The sequence below is a fragment of the Papilio xuthus genome, unplaced genomic scaffold, assembly GCF_000836235.2.
Source record: "Papilio xuthus unplaced genomic scaffold, Pxut_1.1 DF829129.1, whole genome shotgun sequence".
Lineage (NCBI taxonomy): Eukaryota > Metazoa > Arthropoda > Insecta > Lepidoptera > Papilionidae > Papilio > Papilio xuthus.
The window spans coordinates 50,630-63,366 of NW_013529520.1; positions in this window are offsets into that span (position 1 = coordinate 50,630).

A 12,737-nucleotide genomic window follows, 5' to 3' on the forward strand; every position below is an offset into this window, starting at 1 on the left:
CGACATACACTCGAGATCATTTCAATTTTAAATATGCTCTCGTTGAGCTCGGAGAGGTGAAAGCTTGAACAAGCAAACCACAAATGTACATATGATGTGTTGATATGTTTTATCTACACTCATATCCTTGTTGGAAATATAAAACCATATAAAATAAAATTTGCACGTTAAATTTTTTTAAATATATATTTTTTATGCTTCTTTATTTGTTTTGAAAATAGTTTTTTAGTATTTAGCGTTTTTGCACATCAAACCAGTATCAAAAACAATGTGTGAAATGTATCCCGTTTACGTTAACGCAGTGCGTTCTGCAAGCTCGCATCCTTCCCCACGACAATTTACTGTTACATCATATTGTCAAAATAGCAAAGTGAATAAGTTAGAAGACTGATGGGTTGCCTACATTTAAAGGTCAAAAAGAAGGATCTCGGATTTTTTTTCCAACATCCCCTCAACAAAACCACTTCCCCTTCCCATCCTTTCCTCATTAGGAAAGAAAGGAAAGGGGAAGAGGACCAAAATCGGTCTGAGACGCACACACACATATCAGACGAGACGCGTAATTTGACGCTGCTCTCGTGGTGTTGCAACGGGCCGCGCCCAGTGTACAGCAGTTTTAAAGTGCCTCCTTTTGTGTACAGAGCGTGCGCATGCGCCACGCGCTACGTCGCATCTCGCACGCGACGTGCGCGCCGGCGAGCGCGCTGTTCGCGCTGGTGGCGCGCGAGCCGCGCAGCGACGCCGCCCGCCGCTACTGCCACGCATTTGAGACCGATACACCGCAACAGGTCAGTGCACAACAACTAATTGTCAGAAAAAATGATTTCGCCTCAAGTAGGATAATTATCTTCCGCATGCTCTTCGTATATAATGGCCATTAATTTTGAATCTGTCGACATCTTAGTATCAAATCGCTAAAGAGTTTTGTGCCTTTAAAAGTTTCATTCAAGGACAATCCTTTAAAATGCCACAGTTGTAATGAAATATCTTTTGTTTTATGTTTTTCAAATTTATCTTGACTTGCTGTCCCGCCTTCCACCGGTGTATAAAAACGCTACAGCTTGTGCGTTGTGCTCTTGAATCACAGTTGTAGTCGCGCTGCACTCGCTATTATTGCGCTTAAACTTTGCCATGGCTCCGAGCCCATATCCCGCACCTCTCGTCCCGCACCTCCCGCACCTCCCGCACCTCCCGCGCCTATGTCCGCTACAAGAGCTATAAACTAAAGTTCTAATCTTTGTTGACGAAAATACATCTCTTTTCTCTACGAAGTTTGTTGAGCCATCAGCAAACTTAAGGCTTGGTGTAAAAATTCAACTTTATTATTTAACGTTATATAAAGATAAATAGGAAGAGGATAACTTGACATACTTCCTAATTACATAGTTTTTCAGTGATCATATGAAAGATTTTTTCATATTATGAATGTTGCCTACAGTTAATAGAAGATTTACTTCCTTCGCATTAACAATTAGTTATAAGTGCAGGTCGTGTTGCAGTCGCAACTCACGCACTACAATTAGTAGCTAGCCGCTATCATAAGATATGACACGGCTCGCTGTTCTCCTCTCCTCCCGCACACACCTACCACAGTTAAGATCCATATTATTTTGTTCATGTCTACAATGAATGGTAGAAGAGCAATTTGTATTAATACTGATTTGTAATGCAATGAAAAAAGTTTAGAACAGTAGCAATATTACTGTTATGGTATTCGCGAGATAAACATAATTAAGAATAAGTAGACGTACAACCACAGAGATCTCATTGCAACTGCAACAGCTAAACAAATGTGAAAGACATGCCTCAATATTCTGACTGTTGGAGCAGTGTGTTCACCACTGCTCAACTTCATCAAAAGTTTGATAAAAATTATAGCTCTCTCGTCAATCTACTCGTAATTATGAATTAGTGTTTGTATAATATGTAAATGCCGTTTAACAGAAACAATGTTTTTACAGAAGTAAACACAAAGATGTAATACTTGTTCGAATACAGCACTAGAAGGTACTCAAGCTGACCAATTTGGCAAGTCGTCCGACCATCTCGTGTGACATCTACCACTATGAAATGGTTTTTACGATTGGAAGATCAAAGTCGCTATTTGTGTGTCGATGCATATTTTGACTAACTACATTTATAAGATCGATATTTGCAATGATAAACTATCAATGAAAAGACATTTTGTGGAATGTATGTCACCCTGCGGTCGCGTTGCCGCTCGGCGGAGCTTAGCGGTGCATTCCGCGCGGCGACCTTGCGGTGAGGGCGGAGGGCGGAGGAGACCACATTCCTCGACCGAAGACTGTGATGTCGCCGTCAGTCGGCGCAGCATGGCAGGGCCTTGTGCCCACTCAACAGTAATTTCATTCAGCTGTCGTCGCTTAAATAGAACGACAATAACGAGGCGCGATCTATTGCCTCACAGTGCTGCTCCTGCGCTCTCAGTCGAAACCGCTGCATTAAAAAAAAATCGTCATTGAATGTAAATCTTCTTCAGAAGGCGATGGTTCGTTAAATAATTGAAGGAGTCCTGCGCGGGTCATCGACCACCGAGGGGCGAGGGAGGGGGGCGTAGGGGCGGGGCGGGCGATGAAGGTGCATCGCCTCGGAAAGGCAAAAATAAAAGTTCGCGATTTTCTGCGGTACTTGGCACAGATGAAACATGCGCGCAACGCGGCTGCGACTGCGGTGCGGCGCCCTCGCAGGTCGACTGCGTTGCCGCCGCTCCCGCCGCACCCGCCGAAGGCTTCGCCGCGCGCTCGGGAACGGGTTCCACACGCGACGCACACCACACGCGCTTCCACCATTACCCACCAATACCATTCCACTCGACTCAGTCGCTAACGGATCGCCGTCGAGAGTGGACGTGTATAGTATCTTGTCGAACCGGTTACACGAGTGTCGGAGAATGATGTGCTTGAAATTATTGATAGTTTAGCTCAGGGTGCATTTCATAGTGAGTGACCGCGTGCCGGGCTGCCGGGCGCTCCAGGGAGCTGCGCGGGGCCGGCGCACGCGCACCGTGGGACCTTTGCACCGGTATGTAAGTTTAAGCCCCGCATGTCGGCCGCAACGAGACCCCTGTCATTGTTTCTTTGTTTATTTTACTTATGAACTATTAAGAAACATACGAGAGGTGAAGTTATTTTCTGTTTGATTAACTTGGTTAGCGTGCATTTAGTATCATACAAAAATAAAAATTAGTAACAAAAACTTGCAGTCGAAATCAGTTTAGGACAAAAAAAGGTCTGTATGTTCGAACAATAAAATTTGATTAGTGTTCGTTCCTTCGCTCCGGCTTAAACAAACAATACAAACAAAGCTGTGGCGTCTACCTGATCTCTTAATTTTCCAGTCATTGTCAACGTTTTTACGCCTTAACTTGTACCGACCCTTTTTAAAGGGATCATTTTGTAAAACGAGCTTATCCTAAAGTTAACGCTGGTTTCATGAGACATTCATGAGTGAGTTCATTGTTCTCTGTGTCGCAAATTATTGTTACAATTACATACATAATTAATTTATGCACAAATGTGCATTTCTTTATTGAAATCTATTAAGTGTTCTGTCGTTCATTCAACTTTATTTTCTACTTTGTATTCTTATAGCTACAAATAGAAGTAAATTTAATATTTTAGCATTTAAAAAGCTTATTTAAAAAGGAAGAATAAACAATGGTGTGCGCTCAATGATGTTTGAAGCCTTAAATTTCTCGTTGCACTTCGCAAGCTTTGATATTTGAATGTTCTCTGGGAAATATTATGAGGAGGATTGTGTTTTGCGGGAGAACAACTCGGTCGGATCAAGTGTCGCCTCCTGTCCGCTGCGGGGGCCGCCCAAATATTATAATACATTTATAGATGAGTCTTGAATTTCAATGAAGCCGACGTTATTGTCATATAAATTTGAAGGTTGGTTGTAAGTTTTTATTAAACTTGTGTTTAGTAAAACTGATTTTGATTTGCAAAATTCAAATATATTGATGATAAAATTAATCACCTACATTTATTATTTTGTTCATAAAACAAGAAAATATTGAAGATAATATGATTGTGTATAGACGTGATAACATACAATGTTAAGATTGCCTCGTATGCATTCTGGAAGTCGCGGGCAAAGAGGGAGAGATGAGGTGTTGTTTGTGCATGTCAGCTGGCAGGGTAAGAGCTCGTCAAGATCAACGCAAAAATCAAACGAGCGACGGCTACGTTTATCAATACGGGAGAGGTATCAGTGTACATGACGTCACAGCGTTCTGCAAGTATCCAACACGCAGGTGTCATCAGGCGCGAGCACACGCAGCTCTTCAAAGTGATTAGTTTTCGAGCAGTAGTCGCACATGTATGTACACTGGCTTTATTGTCAGTGCTTGCTCTATCAACTATTTATTGCACTTTTATTGTGTTATTCGTATTTTCGATGTGCAATTACTTTTCACTAATAGTTCCGTTAATTTTTCGTAACATACGTTTTATTATTCTTAATTAATGTTTTAGTTCTTGTTATGATTCTTGATTTTGTTACATAAAGACAGTAACTACTAAGAATATCACAACTTGGTAGTTTATGTTATGACGCGTAGTCAGGTGGTGTGAGGGGCGGGATGGAGGCGGGGTGGAGGCATATAGCGTATTCCTCCAGCCGACAGCCGGCAGCGGCAGCGGCAGCCGGCGCATACGTGATCTACGCCTCCAATTAATTCAAATTATTAATTTTACGACTTCATTTCGCAATTAAGTCAGATTCCACGTATTATTTCTTCTATTCTTACGGATATCGTTTCATAGTGTAGGAAAAAGCACGAAGAGTAAATGGTACTAAATAACTATAAAAATGAGTTATCGTCGTCACATTATCACTAGATTTAGTGTTTAATTAAGCATGAAATGTGTGCTCGCACTTCGCGGAAACCGTTCAGTTGAGAAGAAGCGCGCCGGGAGAGCACTCGCCACACAGCACAGTACTATACCATACATTTGAATTTATTTAAGCTATGTAACTGTAATACACACTTATAATGAACTGACGCCCTCAGCTAAGTGCATCCGTCACGGCCACTTAACAAACTATGATTAGGTAATGAGTCAGAGCCAGAAATAACTAAATTAGTGACGAGTGTTATAAAAAACGATTCGTTATACATATGTGCGCGGAGGTGCGGGTCGCCGGAGGAGGGGGCGCTAATGGATTTAACAACTCAATCATCATACCACATGGATACTGTCCCTAATGCTCTCTGATAACTGACTGACATTATAAATGTTCAAGTGATTCAGGAAATCTAAAAAGATTTTATGAAACGTTTCCTCCCTCTCATAGTCTTTTTACCTTCTTATACGAGTATATAGGTATATCGTAAATATAGCAGTTCAGCGGAGTTCATGAATTAAGTCATTGATCAAGTTAGGTGATCTTCCCCATTAAGATACGTAACTTATCCTTGATATTATATTGGTGTTGGTGTTGTTGTTATTACAATGATGTTATATGTACATACATGTAGGGTAATTACGTGAGTACGTGATATCTTCGTCCCGTGTTATTGCTTGGCAAATAGCGGGGCGGGGCGGTCCCCGCGTGTGAGTTTCCCCGCCGCCCCTGCGCCTTCCTCACCCCCCGCGCATTACCTACAATCACCTGTAATTGCGCTATCAGCTGGTCTCCCTACTCAACATTAGCTCACACATCTCGCTCTATGGATGGATAACACGGCGTCTAGTTATTCGTCATCCTCGTGAATACTAATCAAAATATTATTACAACAGTGATGGTAGAAATTGTTGACATGACGTGTTGTTGAAGCTCTTCTCCTCAAATTCACTTTTGTGTTTTTACATTTATTTCGCAATTTTCATAAATAACCTTTGCATGAATTCGTTCATAAATATAAGATATAATTTAAATTCAGTCACTTTTGTTACTGACTTTATGACATATGTTATAATATTATAAAAATGTATTAGCTAGTCTAGTTTAGAAGTTATTTAAAACTGTAACTGTTATGATGTGCCAAAGTATATTCAATGCAAAGCACAAACAGACGAGAATATCTAATCCGCTGGCCATAAGTTAAACTATATATTGATAGTTCACTAGCGCCCTTCTTTTAATGTCAAGAAATTGTCAGAAGGTCCTTTACGTACTGCTTTCTCATCGGGTCAGATATCCTTGTTTTAATATGGAAAGTAAATAAATGCGGCAGGAGCATCAAAGTGTAGTTGTTAGTCGGAGGAAGACATCAGTAAAGAGACAGTCCGAGTGCGCGATCAAAGCGTCGCTGACTCGAAATAGTTTTTATTGCCATGTTTGTAAAGTTGTTCATGTGGACCGATACAAGACTTATTACATCCGTGATTTGGTGAGCTTTGAGCTTCACGGAAACCATTCATTATTTTTGTTTAGAAGTTATTTATAATAATTTGTATAATATATGAGGTCGCGTGCGTGTGCGTAATGTGTTTGTCCAAGCAACACTCTTATTACGGAAATAATACAATGTTGGATTATAATTTGTCACAATAAAAATCACTCAAAGAGCTGCCAAATATCTGTTATGTAAGCGATTGTGTTCTTCCAAATGAATTATGTAGTAAATCCTTTGTGTGTCCGCAGACCAGGCGAAACCTTGTACATGTACATTGAGTACCTTTATTTATCTCTTTCGTTTATTTATTTAGCTTTGTATGTGAGCGGTCAGCGAGAGGTCCGGCCCGGTGTCTCTCTGTGTATATTTTATAACGATCAGTTCCGTCCACAGAATTCACAATTTGCCGCGCGGTTTTAAATTTCTGATCGCGTCACATAACTTTGCACAAATAAGGTAAAGTCTACCTCTTAAATTTATTGCCGACGTAATGGTTTTTAAATTAACTTTTTATTTATTTTTAAATTGGAAATAAAAAGAAGACAATAGTGCTTCTCAATCTTACCCATTTGAGTTCTAAAGGACTAATCATTTGTAGTGTTAAGCTGCGTCCTACCTGCAAATAGGTCATTTGTTGTGCAAAATATTGGACCAATTTAAATGAAAAAAGTTTTATTAAGGCTGGTAAAAATACTTTGGTTTTTACTCGCGTGTTGCGTTTGCGCGCGTGTGTGTGTGTGTGTGTGTGTGTGCGTGTGTGTGTGCGTGTGTGTGTGTGTGATTCGTAGCTCTCGACAAAAACCTGTTGTTCTGTTGTGTTCAGTTAATACTCGAACTGAATTTAATTCAATTAACATTCATATATAATTATAAAACGTGTCTCTCAACGAAGCTAATAGTTCCTTCATAGTAATTATAATATCAACCTAGTTTACACACTTTCAGTGATGTGTTGCCTTCTAATAATTTGATATTATACAAAAGTCAAACACGGGCATAAATTATAAAACAGCAAGTATAAATAAAAGGTACGGTTTCTTGTGTAAAAATATTTCTTTTCGTCAATTGCAAAGCTAGAATTTCATAATTGAATCTTCAAATTATTTCACATCCGTACATGGAAATACGAATGGAAGGAAAAATATGCGGATCGGTGGTAATGGTTGCAGCGCGACGCGATCATAGCGAGGCGACGACGCGATCATAGCGACGCGACGACGCGATCATAGCGAGGCGACGAAGCGATCATAGCGAGGCGACGACGCGATCATAGCGAGGCGACGACGCGATCATAGCGAGGCGACGACGAAATCATAGCGAGGCGACGACGCGGACGCGCGTTTAATAAATGTTACAATAGTATTCTTAATAAATTCGCAACTCCTTGAAGAACTATATAAAACGACTCCATGGTACAGATTGGTATCAACTTAAGCCAAATAGCGCAAGTTTATTTTTTGACGCCCTCAGTCTCCTCATTGGGTTTACTTAATGTGTTTGAGTAATGTTCCTGAGCACTGGAAGGCACAGGGCACCGGACGCGGGCAGGGTGCACATGGCCGGCTATACCCAGTTTACGACCCGGCGGAGCACCGGCGACGACCCAGTCCCTGTCGATGTGATGAACTGAATTAACAATTTGCGGAATTATCCCTTTATTAGCTCGCATATCTATATTATTATTACATAGAGGAAAGATTTGTATTTTGTATATAACAAAAACTAATGGACCGTATATAACAAAGAAAATATAAACAAAAACATATTTTCAAAGTGTTCGTACCTTCTCGAATTTAATGTAATAACTTGCGACCGGTTTTGACAGTTTGGAACAAGGTCATAAATCAGGAATGAAGAAAGTCCCGCGGCCGCGGCAGCAATATCCTGCGCGACGCGGTAGTAGACCTCAGCAGAAAACACGTCATTTAATTGATTCCAATTTCTACAATTACCGTAAAACTATGTCCATTACAAATCATGAGCACCAGATGGCAGCAACATGTCTTTGCATTACCAAAAACAATTATTTTTTTTAAATAAACTTACTCATTATCATTTCTATGCGCTTTCTACTTGAAGGTAATCCGCTATGGCCTTTGGTTATCCGAGAGCCTATTTCATGCTCAGACCTTTCTTATTCGTTCGATGCGCGATTGAATTACGTCGAGTTTGTGGCCTTAGGGCGCGGGGCGTAGGGCGCGGGGAGAGCGGCGCGGGGCTCGAATAAAATGTAAATGAAACGATCGCAATTCGCAATCCTGTTAGGGTGCGGACACATTGCGGGCGTGCGGGCGCGCGGTCTGTTCTCAGCATTATAGTTATTTCTTATTGAATAGCCGTCGTAGAGATCTAATACAGAGGGAGAGGCGCGACGGACAAATGAGGACGACATCTCTATAGCGGCTTCAGAAAATTCTTTACTCTCATAAAATAAATTAACACATACATTTAGAAAAATAAGTACGCATGCAGTTCGTTGCAAATCGACGTTCGCGGCTCCGAGAACCGGTTACACCCGCAGTCATTGCAGTCATGCACGCTGTACCAACTTTATTTTCAGAGTCGGATGGAAACGCATAACGCCGTTACATTGTTATCTGTTACATCTGCATAATCCTACCTCACAAAGTATACACTCTTGTGCGTTACTTTCTTAATAGCTCTATAAAATTTTTCGAGGACACGAATACAACTATTTCTTTTAAGAGATTCGTCTTTAGATACCAAGATATGTTCCGTATAGTAAAAATAATAACGATATTGACTATCGTCGACTGGCCCGGCCGACAACCGCGACCGCGACCGGCGGCGACCGGCTGCTCATTGGCCGCACACGATCTTATCCAGTCGAGGGAACAGGCTTGCCGATGGACAATAAGTACAAGCTCAATGCTGAATCGCATTTACCTAATTCAATCACAAAGCTAAATTCGAGATAAAAATATTTTCAAAGAAAACCCCTTACCAAGGGATCGCCATTAATTGAATTAAGGTACAACAATATCGAGCTGTTCCTTCAACTTCTAAAGTAGACTGGACTTTTTAATTTAGACTAATGTAATGTAGGACAGGGCGACGCAGCGTAGGTAGACCACCCGCAATATGGACCGATGAACTGGTCAATGTTGCAGGAGTGCACTGGATGCGGGCAGCATAAGACCAGGCATTGTGGCAATCGATGGGGGAGGCCAGGTAATAAATATAATATAAGTCACTAAAATATATGTCAATATTATTATATTTGATTGATTATAGATGATCAAAAATATATTATATTTGATTTTGGAGCGCTTGCATACCATTAGATAATTTGGGGTAACATAACGTCCTACGCACAGCCTACGCCTACTCACCGCACACTTAGTGCTCGGCAGCGTTTGTGTCACCTCAGTCATGTTCTCGTGTCGTGTACATAAGTTCATAAGGCTCAGTTCCCACCTGGCAGCTGGTCACTTATCAGTTACACACCATTTATTACTGTCAACGATACCATCGTTTCAGTATTTGTCGAGAGACACTTACTTTCTAATTTACTTTTCTGGTAATTATAAGCACATATAAACATATGTGCTTTGTTTAATTTGCGGATCACAATATTTTTTTTGAACACATTAAAATGTTTCGATATGTTTTTGTGGTCCGCCGACGCTGCCGCCGCCGCCACCGCCACCGGTACCGCCGCCGCCAGTAGCGAACAAACACCTTTTCAATGGATGTAACCGGATCCATAAAATTATATCGCTAAGCAATAATACCACCTAACACAATTGGCTAGAGTTCATTATACTTTAAACACAATAGAAGTTGAAAGCGTGGAGTTATTGGTTACCTTAGCCTTAAAGCATGTTATTATGTAAGTAACAGGATTTGAATTATTGCCCGCGGCCCGAGGAGGGGGCCCGAGCCTGGGACTGCTCACTACTGAGTATTTGCTCACGAGTTCATCGAACTCGTATATCACTTTATTTTTAGAATAACAAAAAATGAGAGTATTTGTAATTTTTTTAGTAAATTTTACCGATGAGACGGAAAACACTCCGAAGCGAGCATTATTAAATTAAAATATTTTGCACACGACCAAAATTATTTTCTTCTTTGAACACAATGTTCTCGGTATCTTTGTTTAAATAACGAAGAGTTTAGTTATCAAGATCCAGTGGCATCCAACCTTTTACAGGCGACCATAAAAACGGGAGCGCCTTAATTAATCCTAATGTAGAACAGAGAGCCGGCGGAGCATTCGCAGCCCGATTGGGGCAGTCGAGCGTCGACGTAACGGCGACGTAATGGCGACGTCACGTGCCGGCTTAACGTCTGCCGGAGGAATTAGCTCCGTCGCCGCGCACTTCGCTCTTCACGTACAAAGACAATCCTCTGGTTGCGACGCTTCGTTATTCTCTGTTAAGTTCGTCAAATGTACAATTGCTTTAAAAATAGGCCAATGGTCCTGTTTAAATAATACTTTATGAAGTGCTTCTTTGCATAGAGCAATGATAAAATATTATTCAAAATACAAGGGAATTTATCTGAGATGTAACAAGATGTCTTATGCATGTTGCAGGCGGAAGAGCTGAACGCCCTGGTAGGAGATGCGTTCCGAATGGCGTTCGCGTCGCAGTTGCAGCCCTCCGCGCCGCTCTGGGTGAGTACCACTGACCACTTTTCGCTTTCTACTGCCCCCTGTCCACTGAACTCTGGTCATCACAGTCACCATTTGTCTCTGCAGTGACCCGTTGGGGAGTTAAGGATAAAGCTGTCAGTGCCAGAGTGCTCACAAAATCGATCTCCCCTCTATGGTACTCAGCTGATTCTACATATCGTCAGGCCTCATCACTCTGGCGTGAGCAGATGGACGGAGATCCACGTGTCTCCTCACGCGACTAATAAAGCACTTAGATTGACATCGCACGTTGTAGTCGGTTAGAAAAACTGGTGGTTTATCGAAAATCTAAAGCTCGCTAATGTTTTACTTCTAATGCCTTATTTAAAGAAAAAAGCTTAAAGCATTAAAATAGATTAAAATTAATGCAATGTTATTGAGTTGATAATACATAAATAAGACGTGAGCGCGGGGCGGGGCTGTAGCAGGCAGACTGCAGCTCGTTACTTACACTGTCGGCTCTGCGCGGCTCGCCCCGCACCTCCTGTGCCGTTGGTGCGCGTTCTCTTTGCCAACTCCTACAGCCTTAACCTAGGACTTATAACGTTTAACCACTAAATGACATATATGTTTCTTATAATTTTTAAATAAAATTTCAACTATTAATGATTACGAGATGCTCAAGTATTGTCATAATTATCCGTTGAAGTTTCTTATTATAACGAAGTGTGTTAGTGGCGCCGAGCTGCGGCGTGTGCGCGGTCGCGGCTGGAAACTTTATTAACAATCGAACTTTTTCGAGAGAGTGCGAAAGTTGCAGAGCCAACTGTCGGTGACGGCGGCGGCGCTAGTGGCATTTGACTTATAAAATTCAGTTTTACAGTTGACGCAATACAGTGCATTATTCAGTACACTATGCACATACAAGTACATTTCTATACAATTTCACAATATGAGTAAAGCTTGATGTTGTAGGAAATACAAATGAGTTTAAATTTTCTTTTAATATCTAAGTTCTAGTTTAAGCTGTTTTATGAAGGAATCCATTCATGAGGATTTAAAAAGAGTTTTCTTATATAAAAACGATAGCATTATTTAATATTTTTATTGACTGTTAGGTTTTTACATTCTGTTGGAGGAGAGCATACTTCGGAATTTATTTCCATAAAACTGTTACATATAATAAGAACAAAATACGTTTCCTTCTTCGATTGAGCACAGTGTAAGAGCTGGGAGGGGCTGGCAGGGGCTAGGTTTATTGTCGCGCTGCGACGATGACATGTTTTACAAGAGCAGAGCGGCTCATCACAGATTGTGACAGCACTTCCGCTGTTTAACGTTGGGTTTGATGTTGAAAGAAGCGGAGAGGAACATCTGTAGTCAATGTTTGTGAAGATTTTTTCCATTATCTGTTGGAACTTGATATTTTTTGAGATAAAGCTACCAGTACAGAGAACTTGGGGTCCAGATACATACGGGTACATGATGGAGGTAAAGTTATATTATGATGTTAGTATCAACTGATGTGCTCTGTTGTTCTAGCAGCGTGATGCGACGCGCCGATGCGACTGGACTAGAAAGCGGATAGGCCGCCGCTTCTTCACGTATTACTTGTATTTGTAGCACAAGTCAATATACATAATAAAAGTTTTGTAGGACTGATAATGATCCTGATATGAGGTAATGATGATGATGCGTTGCTTCAAGGACGCACGAATAAAAATTCGTACAAAGATGTTTGTGACAATCGTAGCCGCAAGTTAACCCACG